General features: G+C 44.3%; 1 long non-coding RNA gene across 3 annotated transcripts in view; it reads right to left on the reverse strand.

Moving 5' to 3' along the window:
- Positions 1-2549: 2549 nt before the first annotated feature.
- The window catches only part of LOC144510271 (uncharacterized), a 63393-nt gene continuing 49161 nt past the window's right edge, over positions 2550-16781 (reverse strand). For 2 of the 3 annotated variants that reach the window (XR_013500593.1, XR_013500598.1), the window contains 2 exons: positions 7590-7664; positions 2550-3227 (listed from right to left, as the gene is read on the reverse strand). This is a non-coding gene — a long non-coding RNA (uncharacterized LOC144510271). Of the gene's footprint in view, positions 3228-7224; positions 7665-16781 lie in introns of those variants that run through there. The other variant, XR_013500591.1, reaches the window with a different exon arrangement.

The following is a 16781-nucleotide window of genomic DNA, read 5'->3' on the forward strand; positions in this document are numbered from 1 at the left end:
TTCTGAAACGTTATTTGTCTGGTGGGATGTGTTGCTACTTGACCTCCACGCAAGTGTTAGCTGTAAATGTCCAAGTGGTGATTTGTTTTAACTGTAGTGTATCTTTTATCTGTGTCTGTAATCCCTGGTGTGTTCCTGTGTGTTGTTTTTATCCTTTTGCTATCAATAAAAAAAATTGAGAAAAGGGAGTAATAAAACTAGATGTGAAAGATGCAGGGGTGAAAATAAATAAGGGGGGATGGAAGATCGTATTTTGCACTGTGATTTTATTAATATTAATGAATGAAAAATGTTTTGGAGGAACAAGGAGGGAGAGATAAAAGTGAATGAGAAACATCAATAGAAGAAATAATTAGAGAGAAGAGCTGTTGTTTCCAGAAAAAAAAGAGAAGGAAAAAAAGAATAAGGGAGAAATAGTCACATAGAGCCTACTAGCTGGGATCACGGGACACAGAAAAAGCACTGAAACGGGCAGAAGAGGAGATTGTGATGTACAGAGAAGGTTGAGAACAGCTGAAAGATGCGGATATGGAGCAGAGAAGAATGCCACAAAAGGCCCAGAAGCAGGGATTGAAGAGTGGGGGGTAATGGGGTATAAGAGGTTGCAATTATAAAATTCAATAAGATGTGTTAGCAGCTGCACTGATTGTGATGCACAATTGCCCTGTGCCAAAGATAGTGACATAGGGAGCAGGCAAACATTGTGCCATCTCCAGGATTGTGGTGTGCAGCCCAGTGCTAAATATACTGCTAAATGGCTGCATGCTCAGCAGAAAACCTGGGTTTGTGTGAGGCCAGCCCCACTTAAAACCAGCCTGCATTTCTTAGAATCAGAAGTGGGTTCTGACTGGCACTGGATGTGGACGGGAGAGACTTTGAGAGGAGAAATAAAGCTGAGAAATGGAGCAGCAAGCCAGGGAAAGGGTCCAAGTTCTGCATTGCAACATTACTACAAGGAGCAGAATGGAAGAGAGAGCTCATATTTTTGCAGGAGAACATGAGGTCATTCAGACAAGCACTTGGAAGGGAATAAAAGCAGATAGCTATGGAGGTCAACACCAGGAGTCTCAGCTGAGGGTCTGGTTACAGTGCTGGAAAAGGTTCAATGACATCACATAAGTGTTGAAGGTCAGTGAATACATTGTCAAATGCCACCAACCACACCAACAAACTCTCACACTGTTCAATGTATCACAACCAGATCACTCACTCATCTGCAATCTTCAGTGATCTTGATTCATGCCTTAATTCATATGTTTCACCTCAACCCCACAAATGTACCAATGCTCCAAGTCTCACATCCACATCTCGCAGCTTCCACATAGACTGGCACATCGTCCAAACACCTTGCAACATACTCAGACAATCCTCTCTCTTGCAGGACCAAGTTGCACACAACAGGAGAGCAGAGGACCAACAGGCATAGCTACATGCCCTCGCCTCCTAACAGCAAATGGTGCTCCACATTATTGTTATGGCTATCAATGAGGCCGTGGTGACCAACATCTCTTAAACCATCCAGGTTGATGCTATGTTCCTGCCTTATGTAGATCACACTTCATCCTGTGATCTGGTGTGATGTACAAACTGCAGATGGTTTAACTATGCACCTCTTTACACCCACACCGCCCCCTTCGCTTACTCCAAACCTCCCCTTGTGCATTTGTGCTTTCAGAGATTCCAGAATTTCTACCTGATCAGGCTGGTCATGTCGATTGAGGGCAAGAAGCTCATAAAACTAATCAATTTGACACTTGCAGCCACCAGCTAAGGTACTGGCACTGTCCAAACCTTGGAAGGTCATTTAGAGACGATATCTGATAATTCACCGGCATGAGTGGGCTGCAACCAGTCAGGTAAAGCGTATAGTGCATGTGCCAGCTCCCCAGAGGGCAAAATCACAAATGAGTTCTGGTTGGTGCACAGGAAAGGGATGATGGAAATGCATAACAAAATGCTTTTTGCATTGGGTGGCCTACCACACAGCCTGTTGTTAATGTCAAGGAAAACACCACTCGATAATCACCAGGCAGGAGTGTTCTCTTCCTGTTGGGGAACACTTCAGTGGTCACGGGCATTCAGCCTCTGATCTTTGGGTAAGCGTTCTCCAAGGTGGGCTTCACGACACATGACAACGCAGAATCGCTGAGCAGAAACTGATAGCCAAGTTCCGCACACATGAGGACAGCCTCAACCGGGATCTTGGGTTCATGTCACACTATCTGTAACCTCCACAACTTGCTTGGGCTTGCAAAATCTCACTAACTGTCCTGGCTGGAGACAATACACATCTCTTTAACCTGTGCTTAACCCTCTCTCCACTCACATTGTCTGTACCTTTAAGACTTGATTACCTGTAAAGTCTCGCATTCCAACCATTATTTTGTAAATTGAGTTTGTGTCTTTATATGCCCTGTTTGCAAACAGAACTCCCACTCACCTGATGAAGGAGCAGCCTTCTGAAATAGCCTAGTAAGCACTCAGTTCAGCGGCAATTAGTGGTGGGCAACAAATGCCGTCCATGTCAGTGACACACACATCCCATGAAAGAAGAGCCAACCTTTTTAATAACCTACATTACATGAAAATTATTGAAGTGATTTGCAACTTGACTGCCAGATATCACAATTCTTACACATGAATATTTGCTACCAAATAAACCTGTTAGACTTTAACCTGGTGTTGTGAGACTTCTTACTGTGCTTACCCCAGTCCAACACCGGCATCTCCACATAATGTCAAGGAGCACAGAGGAGTCCAGCCCCAATTTGACATAGGGCTTTGCAGTGATTTGAGCCCATCCCTCCCAGTGTCGAAGTGGTGACTCCTGAACAACTTTTAGACCTAATTATAATGTGTGTAATGGCCACTATCTCACCTTCCATTTCAGCACAAGCAGAAGCTTCCCAATGTATGTCAGATCAAGGTGACAAAAAGTAAAAAGTAGGACTCTTTGCAGATGCTTTGGGGCAGAGAGTAGCAATCCGAGAAAAAAATACTTGGTTTGTGATTGGACTCCACTTTGCTTCTTCCAAACAGGTATTGATAAAAATGCTCACAAGCAAAATCAATAACTAGGCACTCTTTCTTGATCTGAGCATGATGTTGGTCCATTTGCGTTAATGCCTTAGATGCAAATGCGACTGGTTGTCCTTGCTGCATTAGGATTGCTCCAAAACCTGTCTCGCTCAAGTGTAAGTTGATAGGGATTCAGGACCGGCACATTCCTGTAAGGATGAAGGATAAGTATGGCAAGTTTTGGGAACCCAGTCAACGAGAAAAAGGAAGCATTTGTCAAAGCTAGGAGGCTGGGAACACACGAAGCAAGTGTGGAATACAAGGAAAGTAGAAAGAAACTTAAGCAAGGAGTAAGAAGAGCTAAAAGGGGTCATGAAAAAGCATTGGCCAGCAGGATTAAGGAAAATCCCAAGGCTTTTTACACATATATAAAGAGCAAGAGGGTAGCCAGGGAGAGGGTTGGCCCACTCAAGGACAAGGGAAGGAATCTATGTGTGGAGCCAGAGGAAATAGGCGAGGCATTAAATGAGTACTTTGCGTCAGTATTCACCAAAGAGAAGGACTTGGTGGATGATGAGTCTGGGAAAGGATGTGTAGATAGTTTGAGTCATGTTGAGGTCAAAAAGGAGGTATTGGGGTTCTTGAGAAACATCAAGGTAGACAAGTCTCCAGGGCCTGATGGGATATACCCCAGAATACTGAGAGGCAAGAGAGGAAATTGCTGGGGCCTTGAGAGAAATCTTTGTATCCTCACTGGCTACAGGGGAGGTCCCAGAGGATTGGAGAATAGCCAATGTTGTTCCTTTGTTTAAGAAGGGTAGCAAGAATAATCCAGGTAATTACAGGCTGGTGAGCCTTACATCAGTGGTAGGGAAATTATTGGAGAGGATTCTTCGAGACAGGATTTATTACCACTTGGAAATAAGTGGACGGATTAGTGGGAGGCAACATGGTTTTGTAAAGGGGAGGTCGTGTCTCATGAACTTGATCGAGGAAGTGACGAAGATGATTGATGAGGGTAGGGCAGTGTATGTTGTCTACATGGACTTCAGTAAGGCCTTTGACAAGGTCCCTCATGGCAGACTGGTGCAGAAGGTGAAGTCGCATGGGATCAGAGGTGAGCTGGCAAGGTGGATACAAAACTGGCTTGGTCAAAGACAGAGGGTTGTAGTAGAAGGGTGCGTTTCTGAATGGAGGGCTGTGACAAGTGGTGTTCCTCAGGGATCAGTGCTGGGACCTTTGCTGTTTGTAATATATATAAATGATTTGGAGGAAAATGTAACTGGATTGATTAGTAAGTTTGCGGACGATACAAAGGTTGGTGGATTTGCGGATAGCGATGAGGACCATCAGAGGATACAGCAGGGTATAGATCAGTTGGAGACTTGGGTGGAGAGATGGCAGATGGAGTTTAATCTGGACAAATGTGAGGTAATAAATTTTGGAAGGTCTAATACAGATAGAAAATATACAGTAAATGGCAGAATCCTTAGGAGTATTGTTAGGCAAAGGGATCTGGGTGTACAGGTACACAGGTCACTGAAAGTGGCAATGCAGGTGGAGAAGGTAGTCAAGATGGCATACGGCACGCTTGCCTTCATCGGCCGGGGTATTGAGTTTAAAAATTGGCAAGTCATGTTGATGCTTTATAGAACCTTAGTTAGGCCGCACTTGGAACATTGAACATAGAACATAGAACAGTACAGCACAGAACAGGCCCTTTGGCCCACGATGTTGTGCCGAGCTTTATCTGAAACCAAGATCAAGCTATCCCACTCCCTATCATCCTGGTGTGCTCCATGTGCCTATCCAATAACCGCTTAAATGTTCCTAAAGTGTCTGACTCCACTATCACTGCAGGCAGTCCATTCCACACCCCAACCACTCTCTGCGTAAAGAACCTACCTCTGATATCCTTCCTATATCTCCCACCATGAACCCTATAGTTATGCCCCCTTGTAATAGCTCCATCCACCCGAGGAAATAGTCTTTGAACGTTCACTCTATCTATCCCCTTCATCATTTTATAAACCTCTATTAAGTCTCCCCTCAGCCTCCTCTGCTCCAGAGAGAACAGCCCTAGCTCCCTCAACCTTTCCTCATAAGACCTACCCTCCAAACCAGGCAGCATCCTGGTAAATCTCCTCTGCACTCTTTCCAGCGCTTCCACATCCTTCTTATAGTGAGGTGACCAGAACTGCACACAATATTCCAAATGTGGTCTCACCAAGGTCCTGCAGCATAACCCCACGGCTCTTAAACTCCAACCCCCTGTTAATAAAAGCTAACACACTATAGGCCTTCTTCACAGCTCTATCCACTTGAGTGGCAACCTTTAGAGATCTGTGGATATGGACTCCAAGATCTCTCTGTTCCTCCACAGTCTTCAGAACCCTACCTTTGACCCTGTAATCCACATTTAAATTAGTCCTACCAAAATGAATCACCTCACATTTATCAGGGTTAAACTCCATTTGCCATTTTTTAGCCCAGCTTTGCATCCTATCTATGTCTCTTTGCAGCCTACAACAGCCCTACACCTCATCCACTACTCCACCAATCTTGGTGTCATCAGCAAATTTACTGATCCACCCTTCAGCCCCCTCCTCTAAGTCATTAATAAAAATCACAAAGAGCAGAGGACCAAGCACTGATCCCTGTGGCACTCCGCTAGCAACCTGCCTCCAATCCGAAAATTTTCCATCCACATAGTGTTCAATTCTGGTCGCCACACTACCAGAAGGATGTGGAGGCTTTGGAGAGGGTACAGAAAAGATTTACCAGGATGTTGCCTGGTATGGAGGGCATTAGCTATGAGGAGAGGTTGGAGAAACTTGGTTTGTTCTCACTGGAGCGACGGAGGTTGAGGGGAGACCTGATAGAAATCTACAAGATTATGAGAGGCATGGACAGAGTGGATAGTCAGAAGCTTTTTCCGAGGGTGGAAGAATCAATTACTAGGGGGCATAGGTTTAAGGTGCGAGGGGCAAGTTTTAAAAGAGATGTACGAGGCAGATTTTTTACACAGAGACTGGTGGATGCCTGGAACGCGTTGCCGGGGAGGTAGTGGAAACGGATACGGTAGTGACTTTTAAGGGATGTCTTGACAAGTACATGAATGAGATGGGAATAGAGGGATATAGAACATAGAACATAGAACATTACAGCGCAGAACAGGCCCTTCGGCCCACGATGTTGCACCGACCAGTTAAAAAAAAAAACTGTGACCCTCCAACCTAAACCAATTTCTTTTCGTCCATGAACCTATCTACGGATCTCTTAAACGCCCCCAAACTAGGCGCATTTACTACTGATGCTGGCAGGGCATTCCAATCCCTCACCACCCTCTGGGTAAAGAACCTACCCCTGACATCGGTTCTATAACTACCCCCCCTCAATTTAAAGCCATGCCCCCTCGTGCTGGATTTCTCCATCAGAGGAAAAAGGCTATCACTATCCACCCTATCTAAACCTCTAATCATCTTATATGTTTCAATAAGATCCCCTCTTAGCCGCCGCCTTTCCAGCGAAAACAATCCCAAATCCCTCAGCCTCTCCTCATAGGATCTCCCCTCCATACCAGGCAACATCCTGGTAAACCTCCTCTGCACCCTCTCCAAAGCCTCCACATCCTTCCTGTAATGTGGGGACCAGAACTGCACACAGTACTCCAAGTGCGGCCGCACCAGAGTTGTGTACAGTTGCAACATAACGCTACGACTCCTAAATTCAATCCCCCTACCAATAAACGCCAAGACACCATATGCCTTCTTAACAACCTTATCTACTTGATTCCCAGAATATGGTCCCCAGAAGCGTAGGGGGTTTTAGTTAAGTCAGGCAGCATGGTCGGTGCAGGCTTGGAGGGCTGAAGGGCCTGTTCCTGTGCTGTAATTTTCTTTGTTCTTTGTGCTTGTGTCACACTGCAAGATGATGTCACCATTGACATTATAGGACTTCAGTTGTTTGATTCTGGTGAAAGCTGTTTCTTGTTCTGTGCCCCAATACCACTGCACCTCTTTGCAGTGAGCTTGCCTAATGGTCCACACTCCGATGACAGGTTGGGCAAAGATTTTGCTAAATAGTTCACAAATCTAACAAATCATTGTACTTCTTTTTCACATCTGTTGGTCATTGGTACAACTGGATGTTCAGATGGGAAAGTTAATATGCTAAAAGAATAGTGACAAAAGTTAACTATTTTGTCTAGTTTTACCTTGGTAGTCATCCTTTAATTCAATTATAGCGATAGTTTCAAAAACAAGCTAATTGAAAACCAGGTCCTCAGCTTAATTTAGTACAAACGTTGTGGCATTATTTTGTTTACTTACAAGGTTACAGGCTTGTGGGAAAAGCCAAGTCACATCAAACTAAAATCATAAAGATAGCTGAGTTAGCACATGAACTGGATTCGTGACTTGATATTGCTTTTAATTGTTTGGATTTCCAAGTACCTGAGTCTAATTATTAGGATAAGCCAGTGGGAATGGATGCTGTGCAGAAACTGCGTATACAGGGGAGGGATCTTGGAGGCTGGGTGTTTCCTCATCGACTTGGAATCTGGTGGATACCTGGTATGCTGAATTCACGGAGGTCAGTCAACCTTCCAGCTTTCCGAAGGATCTTAGCCTGCAATTCCCAGTCACCTGTCAACCCAAACAAGAATACAATTGAGTTAAGAGCCTGCCAGTAAAAACATATTCATTACTGTTGGCCTCATCAGGAGAAAGAGTTATTGGCTGCTTCTGCTGCCTCCTTTACTGTGGTAGCCAGCCAAGATACACCGAGTGTTGTGGCTGCTTGCTGGAAATATATATCTGTCTCTGAATGTAATAAGGTCAGGAGAACTGGTCACTGGAATAGATAGCAATCCTAATATTACAGCATTAAAGCATAGAATTGAAATGCAAAATGAACCCAGATGCAATCCCTTTGAAAGAGCGGAGGAATAACTTGCTCATTTTTCTTTCCTGCCTTCCCTCACCAACATATTCAGATTCTAGCGACTTTTGCTGTGGTCTTTGCCGCCACTATCATCCTGCTGTTCGCCCCCCCCCCCCCCCCCCACCAGCCCCCCCCCCCCCCCCCACCCCTCATCAGTTCCTTTGAAGTGACACATTAACAAGTGTCTCACACTGCCCAGCCAGATATAACATCCCTTGCACCTGTGCAAACTCAAGTGGCTGCATGTCGCAATGCTGCCTTGTTATTAAGGCACATGCATGCTGCCTTCAATGCATCAATTTGAAGATAGGAGCCTGGGCCCCCATAGAACATGGGCCCCAGTGTTTTGCACTGTTTCACACCCCTCTCCCAGATCATGATCTTAATACAATGGAAGGGCAATGAAATCTATTCACATTCAACTAACACACATTGAATTTTGATGTTTCTTTTACCCACAGTGAAACACAAAGACGAGCTGGCTGGAATGTTATAGTTCTTTTGTTGATGGTCTATCCTGAAACAAAGATATGTGTGAGTTCCCTGGATGACTGTGAATGTCCATATTTATTTAGGTATTTGCTTGAGGCTCAAGGCTGTCTGGAGCTCAAAATGCCAAAGGTCACATGATTTGCAGTGTCAAGTTTAAAGTTTATTTATTAGTGTCATTAACTTACAGTGAAGTTACTGTGAAAATCCCCTAGTTGCCACACTACGGTACTGAGGGAGAATTTAGCTTGGCTGGTGCACCTAACCAGCACGTCTTTCGGACTGTGGGAGGAAACCGGAGCACCTGGAGGAAACCCACACACAAATGAGAAGAACATGCAGACTCCGCACAGATATTGACCCAAGCCAGGAATTGAACCCGGGTCCCTGGCACTGGATGAAACAGTGCTAACCACTGTGCCAACATGCTGCCCTGTTAGCCTGTTAGCGTTCAAAATGATAAACTATTGACTAATGGTTCATAATAAACTGGAACATAACATGAGTGTGAGGCAGGAAGTACATGATAATTAGCATTTTATACCCGCTTAATTTGAGGCAGGCAAACATGTTAAGCTTCCAAAAGCCATATAAGGCCCTTCAAAAACATTGGAATATTTAAATTGCTTTGCGTTGTTAAGCAACAATCCCAGCTTCATAATTCAGAGATTAAACAGACATGAGTGAAACAACAGACAAAGATGACCCTGACTTGGCTAGCCAGTTAACAATGCCCAGTAAAATTGATAAATATGAAATGCCACTCGCCGCAATCCCTATTCGAGAGAAACTAGTGCCAAGAACTGAAGATTTATAATAACCGTTTTCTGAAATGGTAACATCACATCAGGAAGACAGAAATTACAAAATCTGACCTCCTAGCATATATATGACTATCTTTAATGACCCTAAAACAAGAATATGTTAAATTAGTTCCTTGAAATGAACATAACCCCTTTGTATTATATTGTGCTGCTAGTGTGCAGCTTGTGGTGAAGATATCCAGTGCAGCAGCTTTCATTGGCAGCACACTAACCTCAAATTCTCCTCTCTCATTGTTTGGTAAAGCACTTCAGTACATTTCAAATGAATTCGATGCAATCTACACACGATTTGTTTAGCATCTTGGCACAATTATTCCTCTGTAAGGAAATCCTCTACCACAACATGGAGCAATTTATTTTACACATCCTGCAGCTGCACAGAATCAGCTGCAGATACTTGCACATTTGTTTCATTGTTCCTCTGTTTATGGTTTTACTTTCTTAAGCTCAAATGGCTTTATTCAAATCTCCTGTACTTCACTGTTCCATTTTGTATCAGAGTTGGGCTCTGAACTCATCTGTGAAAATACTTTTATTTTCAGATTGCTTTAAACACCAGACATGATTATTGAGAATTAGAATCAGAATCCAGTTCAAATCTGTCATAGATATACACTATCTACCATAGGCACCGTGATCTCAATATTAACTACCTTCTCTCCATGCCAGGTAGGAGAGGGTCAGGGGGAGTTGGAAATGAGTAAAACCCATTCATTGGTATACTTACGGCAGTGGGCATCTGAGTATTCCAATTTGGAGAGGTTGGAACTTCATTAACTGGGAACCCAATTTAATCTTACAAATCTCAGAACTCCCACCAACTTTTACAGATGCACCATAGAAAGCATTTTTCCGGTTGTATCATAGCTTAGAATGGCTCCTGCTCTGTCCAAGACCGCAAGAAACTACAAATGAAGTCCAGTTCATCACTCAAACCAGCCTCTCATCCACTGACACTGTCTACACTTCCCACTGCCTCGGAAAAGCAGCCAGCATAATAAAGGACCCCACACACCCTGGACGTACTCTCTTCCACCTTTTTCCGTTGGGAAAAAGATACAAAAGTCTGAGGTCTCATATCAACTGACTCAAGAACAGCTTCTTCCCTGATGCCATCAGACTTTTGAATGGACCTATCTTGCATTAAGTTGATCTATCTCTACACTCTAGCTGTGACTGTAACATTACATTCTGCACACTCTCCTTTCCTTCCCTATGTACAGTATGCTTTGTCTATATAACACACAAGAAACAATACTTTTCACTGTATACTAATACATGTGACAATAATAAATCAAATCAAATGCAAAGCAAAATGCCAAGGGTCAGGAAACTTGCCTTTGTTGGAAAGCAGGACCTGACGACTTTATAACTGAAGTGACTTTACCGCAAAGTGGGCCAAGATTCCCAGCCTCTCAAAGACGTCTTTGGCTTTCCTCTTGCTGACTCTCCCAGAATTTCTCCCATCACTGCCATGATTGTCGTAGTTCTCTGTCCTGCCCAAGCCGAATTGTCAACCTCTCCAGTCCTCAATCGCCTTTGACCTCCGGCAAACACCCCTATTCTCACTGAGTCCCAAAGGTAGAACATTCCCCTCACCATATCACTGTTCTGCTTCCTTAATTCACCCCCAACTACTGCAGCCTCCTTTCACTGGTTTTCTTACCCGGTAGCTGACCAAACTGTCCAATTGGCTGGTTGCTGGGCACAAAATGGAAGCAATATGGTTGTGGGGTCTTGTTGTTAAATTCAGCAGAACTTCTATAACCCTGATCTTGCTGAGTCCTTTGTCCATTTTCAACCTCATCCACACTCTCCCAGCCTCCCTTAAATATCAGGGCTCATCTTGATGGTACTGCTTTTATCAGCAACATAAATTCTATGAAAGAATCAGAAGAGGATATTGTGAAGCAATTTTTGAAGCAACACAATGTCAAGGGTTTTGTGCATCAGCAACTCGATATGACTTCAAAAAACACCGCGTGAACCATTATTATCAGTGCTGCTGTGAATCTAAGACAGAAAAGGTGCCAGTGAATCTACATTGTAAAAATGGAAGAAGCAAGACAGTCGAATATGTCGCCAACAAGTCTTGCACATGCTAAGATTATGAAAACAGAAAGTAACAGCTGATAACACAAGTACATCTAGTGAACTAAACATCATGATTTTGATAATTTAAAATGAAAATCACTTTCAGAGAAAAATTCTCATGCTATGCATAATTGATATCTTTTCATAACGTGATGTTTAATTAAAAGTATTTCTCACAATTATCTGAAAATTTGGTTTCTGGCGAAACCTGCGATTTTGTGCTGTGAGGTGGTGGAATATTGACAGCTCCTGTACTGTATCCATTGGACACTTCTTGGATGATCAGAAATGATAATCGATAAACAAATATGAAGAGGACATTTTTTTTTTTAAAAGGGCCGCACGGTGGCACAGTGGTTAACACTGCTGCCTCACAGAGCCAGGAACCCGGGTTCAATTCCGGCCTCGGGGTGACTGTGTGGAGTTTGCACATTCTCCCCGTTTCTGCGTGGGTTTCCTCCAGGTGCTCTGGTTTCCTCCCACAGTCCAAAGATGTGCGGGTTAGATTGATTGGCCATGATAAATTGCCCTTTAGTGTCAGGGGTATTAGGAGGGTAAATATGTGAGATTACGGGGAGGGACCTGAGTGGGGTTGTTGTTGGTGCAGGCTCGATGGGCCAAATGGCCTCCTTCTGCACTGTAGATTCAATGATTCTATGATTCATAACAACTTATTTTATGTAGCACCTTTAAAGTTATGAAACATACCAAGGCGCTTCACACGAGCATGACTGAACAAAATATGGCACCCAGCCACCCAAAAGTAGTTTGGTCAAACGGGTTGGTTTTTAGAAGTGTCTTTAAAAAGAAAAGCAAGATAGAGATGCAGAGAAATGTAGAGGGAATTCCAGAGCTTGAAACCTAAGCGGTTAAAGGCACAGTGACCAGCAGTGAATTAATTAAAATTGGGGAAGCACATGAGGCCACAATTAGAGGACAACAGAAAATTCATTGGGTTGTGAGGCAATGGAGGTAGGAAAGGGCAAGGCCAAAGCGGGATTCAAAACCAGGAAGCAAATTTTAAAATAAATGTTAACAAAGAACAAAGAACAATACAGCACAGGAACAGGCCCTTCGGCCCTCCAAGCCCGCGCCGCTCCCCGGTCCAGGATTGAATCCTGAATCCAGGATCCCCGCCCAATTTTCCAGCCTATCTACATACCAATATCCTATCCACCGAGCTGTCCCTCACAGCTACGATGCTTTGTTCATTACAACCTATTAACTTACCCCCACCCCCCCATTCCAGACCATGTGATCTCCAGGGAGAGGCGAAAACCCAGAGTGAAAAACCCCAGGGCCAATATGGGGAAAACAAATCTGGGAAATTCCTCTCCGACCCCCTGAGGCGATCGAAACGAGTCCAGGAGATCACAATGGCCCCGATCGGAAAATGCTTCCCAACCCTAGTCATTTCCACTTCCACGAACACCATATGAATCCCCTGCCCCCGAGACAGGTTCCCAACTATCCGCAGTCTCACTCTGTACTGGCACCAGCAAGATGATCGTAGAATGAAGCCTTGAAACGAGAAAACAGGAACAATTAGCCCGCGCCGCTCCCTGGTCCAAACTAGATCACTCTTTTGTATCCCTCCATTCCCACTCCGTTCATATAGCTGTCTAGATAAGTCTTAAACGTTCCCAGTGTGTCCGCCTCCACCACCTTGCCCGGCAACACATTCCAGGCCCCCACGACCCTCTGTGTGAAATATGTCCTTCTGATATCTGTGTTAAACCTCCCCCCCTTCACCTTGAACCTATGACCCCTCGTGAACGTCACCACCGACCCGGGGAAAAGCTTCCCACCGTTCACCCTATCTATGCCTTTCATAATTTTATACACCTCTATTAAGTCTCCCCTCATCCTCCGTCTTTCCAAGGAGAACAACCCCAGTTTCCCCAATCTCTCCTCATAACCAAGCCCCTCCATACCAGGCAACATCCTGGTAAACCTCCTCTGCACTCTCTCCAAAGCCTCCACGTCCTTCTGGTAGTGTGGCGACCAGAACTGGACGCAGTATTCCAAATGCGGCCGAACCAACGTTCTATACATCTGCAACATCAGACCCCAACTTTTATACTCTATGCCCCGTCCTATAAAGGCAAGCATGCCATATGCCTTCTTCACCACCTTCTCCACCTGTGACGTCACCTTCAAAGATCTGTGGACTTGCACACCCAGGTCCCTCTGCGTCTCTACACCCTTTATGGTTCTTCCATTTATCGTGTAGCTCCTCCCTACATTATTCCCACCAAAATGCATCACTTCGCATTTATCAGCATTGAACTCCATCTGCCATTTCCTTGCCCAAATTTCCAGCCTATCTATATCCTTCTGTAGCCTCTGACAATGTTCCTCACTATCTGCAAGTCCTGCCAGTTTTGTGTCGTCCGCAAACTTACTGATCACCCCAGTTACTCCTTCTTCCAGATCATTTATATAAATCACAAACAGCAGAGGTCCCAATACAGAGCCCTGCGGTACACCACTAGTCACAGGCCTCCAGCCGGAAAAAGACCCTTCCACTACCACCCTCTGTCTTCTATGACCAAGCCAGTTCTCCACCCATCTAGCCACCTCCCCCTTTATCCCATGGGATCCAACCTTTTTCACTAGCCTACCATGAGGGACTTTGTCAAACGCTTTACTAAAGTCCATATAGACAACATCCACGGCCCTTCCTTCGTCAACCATTTTGGTCACTTCTTCAAAAAACACCACCAGGTTCGTGAGGCATGACCTCCCTCTCACAAAACCATGTTGACTATCGTTAATGAGTTTATTCCTTTCTAAATGCGCATACATCCTATCTTTAAGAATCTTCTCCAACAACTTCCCCACCACGGACGTCAAGCTCACCGGCCTATAATTACCCGGGTTATCCTTCCTACCCTTCTTAAATAACGGGACCACATTGGCTATCCTTCAATCCTCTGGGACCTCACCTGTGTCCAGTGACGAGACAAAGATTTGCGTCAGAGGCCCAACTATTTCACCTCTCGTCTCCCTGAGCAGCCTTGGATAGATTCCATCAGGCCCTGGGGATTTGTCAGTCTTTATATTCTCTAACAAACCTAACACTTCCTCCTTTGTAATGGAGATTTTCTCCAACGGTTCAACACTCCCCTCCGAGACACTCCCAGTCAACACATCCCTCTCCTTAGTGAATACCGACGCAAAGTATTCATTTAGGATCTCCCCTACCTCTTTGGGCTCCAAGCATAAGTCCCCACTTTTGTCCCTGAGAGGTCCGATTTTTTCCCTTACAACCCTTTTGTTCCTAACGTATGAATAAAATGCCTTGGGATTCTCCTTAATCCTGTCTGCCAAGAACATTTCGTGACCCAAAACATGAAACAAAATATTTGTTGCTTGACTGGGAGCTAATGTAGGTCAGCAAATTAAACATGAACTAACAATGAAATTGTATTTGATAGGAAACATAATTTAAATTTTAAATAGTTGGTACAACAAAGTTAAGTTTTCTTAGGCACCATTCTTAGCTCATACACAATGTGTTATTCCAATATCTCTCATACTTCTGTTTTCCTCCAGAGAGTTCAACCACTCTTTGCTGATACATGTGACAATAATAAATTAAATCAAAATCAAAAAATCATGCAGGATCTGATCCTCAAGCAGCCTCTAACAACTGCCATACTCAATCGGAGTTCCACAGATACGACTATCACCAACAAGATACCCTTTGTGGAACTCATTTCAATTGGGTCATGACAGATTTGATGGTGTAGCTTTTCCAGAGTCACCTTCATCCAATCACTCAATGAAACTCCAGTACACAGTATGGTCAGCTCTGGTATAAAAACAACACAGCATCTTAGCGTGACCAGCCTGCTCTCACAGCTTTTCAGGGCCATTGCTGGCTGAATCCAATCTCCCAGTTTTGTTTATTCACACTAATTAGCTTCTTTTTCAGAAGTCTGATGTCACAGCCAGGAAATCCAATTAACCAACCCCTCCCAGAAACCTGGCTTTCGGGTTTCTATTTCAATTAGGGAACTTTTCTTTTCCCCCAACCAAATAAACGAAATCAAATTAACTTAGGGACAACTCATCTATTTCAATTAGGGACTATCCCAAAAAGAAACGCAAGCTTAAAACCATTTCATTGCATTAAACAGTGGTGTTTGCCTATTTATATGATTTCGAAGTACTGTAATGGCTGTACAATGTTCTGAACACTTAAGGGGGCTTGTGGGAAAACAATTATTTTTTAGCAACATCCAGCAATGCTGGAAAGCTGAAATAAAAACAGAAAATGTTGAAAATACTCAGTAGGTCTGGCAGCATCTGTGGAGGGAGAAGCAGAATTGATGAGAGGAATTTTATAGAACTCAGCTCTGATGAAATGGAGAAACAATTAGTGAATCAGGATCCCATTTAATTAAGTAACAGGCTTTGCCAAGGATTTGCAGCATTAGCATCCCACCTCTTAGTTCTCTGACTAATCAAAGAGGGTGGGTGGGATGACATGCTGAATGTGACAAAGGAAGGATTTCTAATTAAAGAGACCATGGCATGGGTCAGAATGGCCCAATGGGATTTTTGAGGTTATTTCTTAGAAGAGAACGGGGAAGGCTGCTCTCGTACTCGGAGCTCCCCCCACCTCGGTCTCTCACTATTACCCAGAGATCCTCCTTCAGGATCTGCAGTGCTGCACTGTGACGATCTTTGTGTGGATAAGAAGAAGAGGGCAGTTTCTCCAACCAGGCAGCTTTGGATTGAAGTGATGGAGAAAGCCTGCAGCAGGAGTGTGCTCCTTCCAGCTGGAGAAGAGGATCAAGGTCCTCAGTAGGGTGGGAAAGGCGAGGGATGTAACAGGTCCAGGTGCCAAGCCCTGCAATTTGACTTTCCCAGAATTCTCCTGCACAACAAACCTCAGGTCAATGCACCTTGTTCTCTTTCCAAGCAGCAGCTACTGATGTCAGCAACCTGCTGTGAGAACCGAGCCTCTTGAGGAACTGGTGGTCACACATGTCAAAAGTGCTGATCCTCTGCCTGTAGTCTCCCTTTTGCAGGTCTCACATCCTTCCCAATTCATTCCCTCCGCCCTGTTAAGAGACATGTGGCAGAGAAGAAGTCAGCTGGCACTGTTCCTCTTCTTTGTCATCAGAAGTGCAAGATGTAGCTGCAGAAGCTGCTTCCATGCCATGGTGAAGGCTGGCAGCAAATGCAGTTAAAATTGAGTGAACTACAACATCGAGTTCCAAGATGTTGGCAATCAACTATCAAGCAGTGAAGGCTCACTCTGAGAAGAAATGCTGTAAGTAGTAGCCTCTCAACGGGCCATTGCTGGAGCTCTGCCACTTCATAAATCTGAGATTTCCTTGCTCGTCAGTTTTCCTGAATTAGCATTCCCTGATATGGACTCACATCAGTGACCCTGGC

This window comes from Mustelus asterias, chromosome 2 (genome assembly GCF_964213995.1).
Source record: "Mustelus asterias chromosome 2, sMusAst1.hap1.1, whole genome shotgun sequence".
In the NCBI taxonomy this organism is placed as follows: Eukaryota; Metazoa; Chordata; class Chondrichthyes; order Carcharhiniformes; family Triakidae; genus Mustelus; species Mustelus asterias.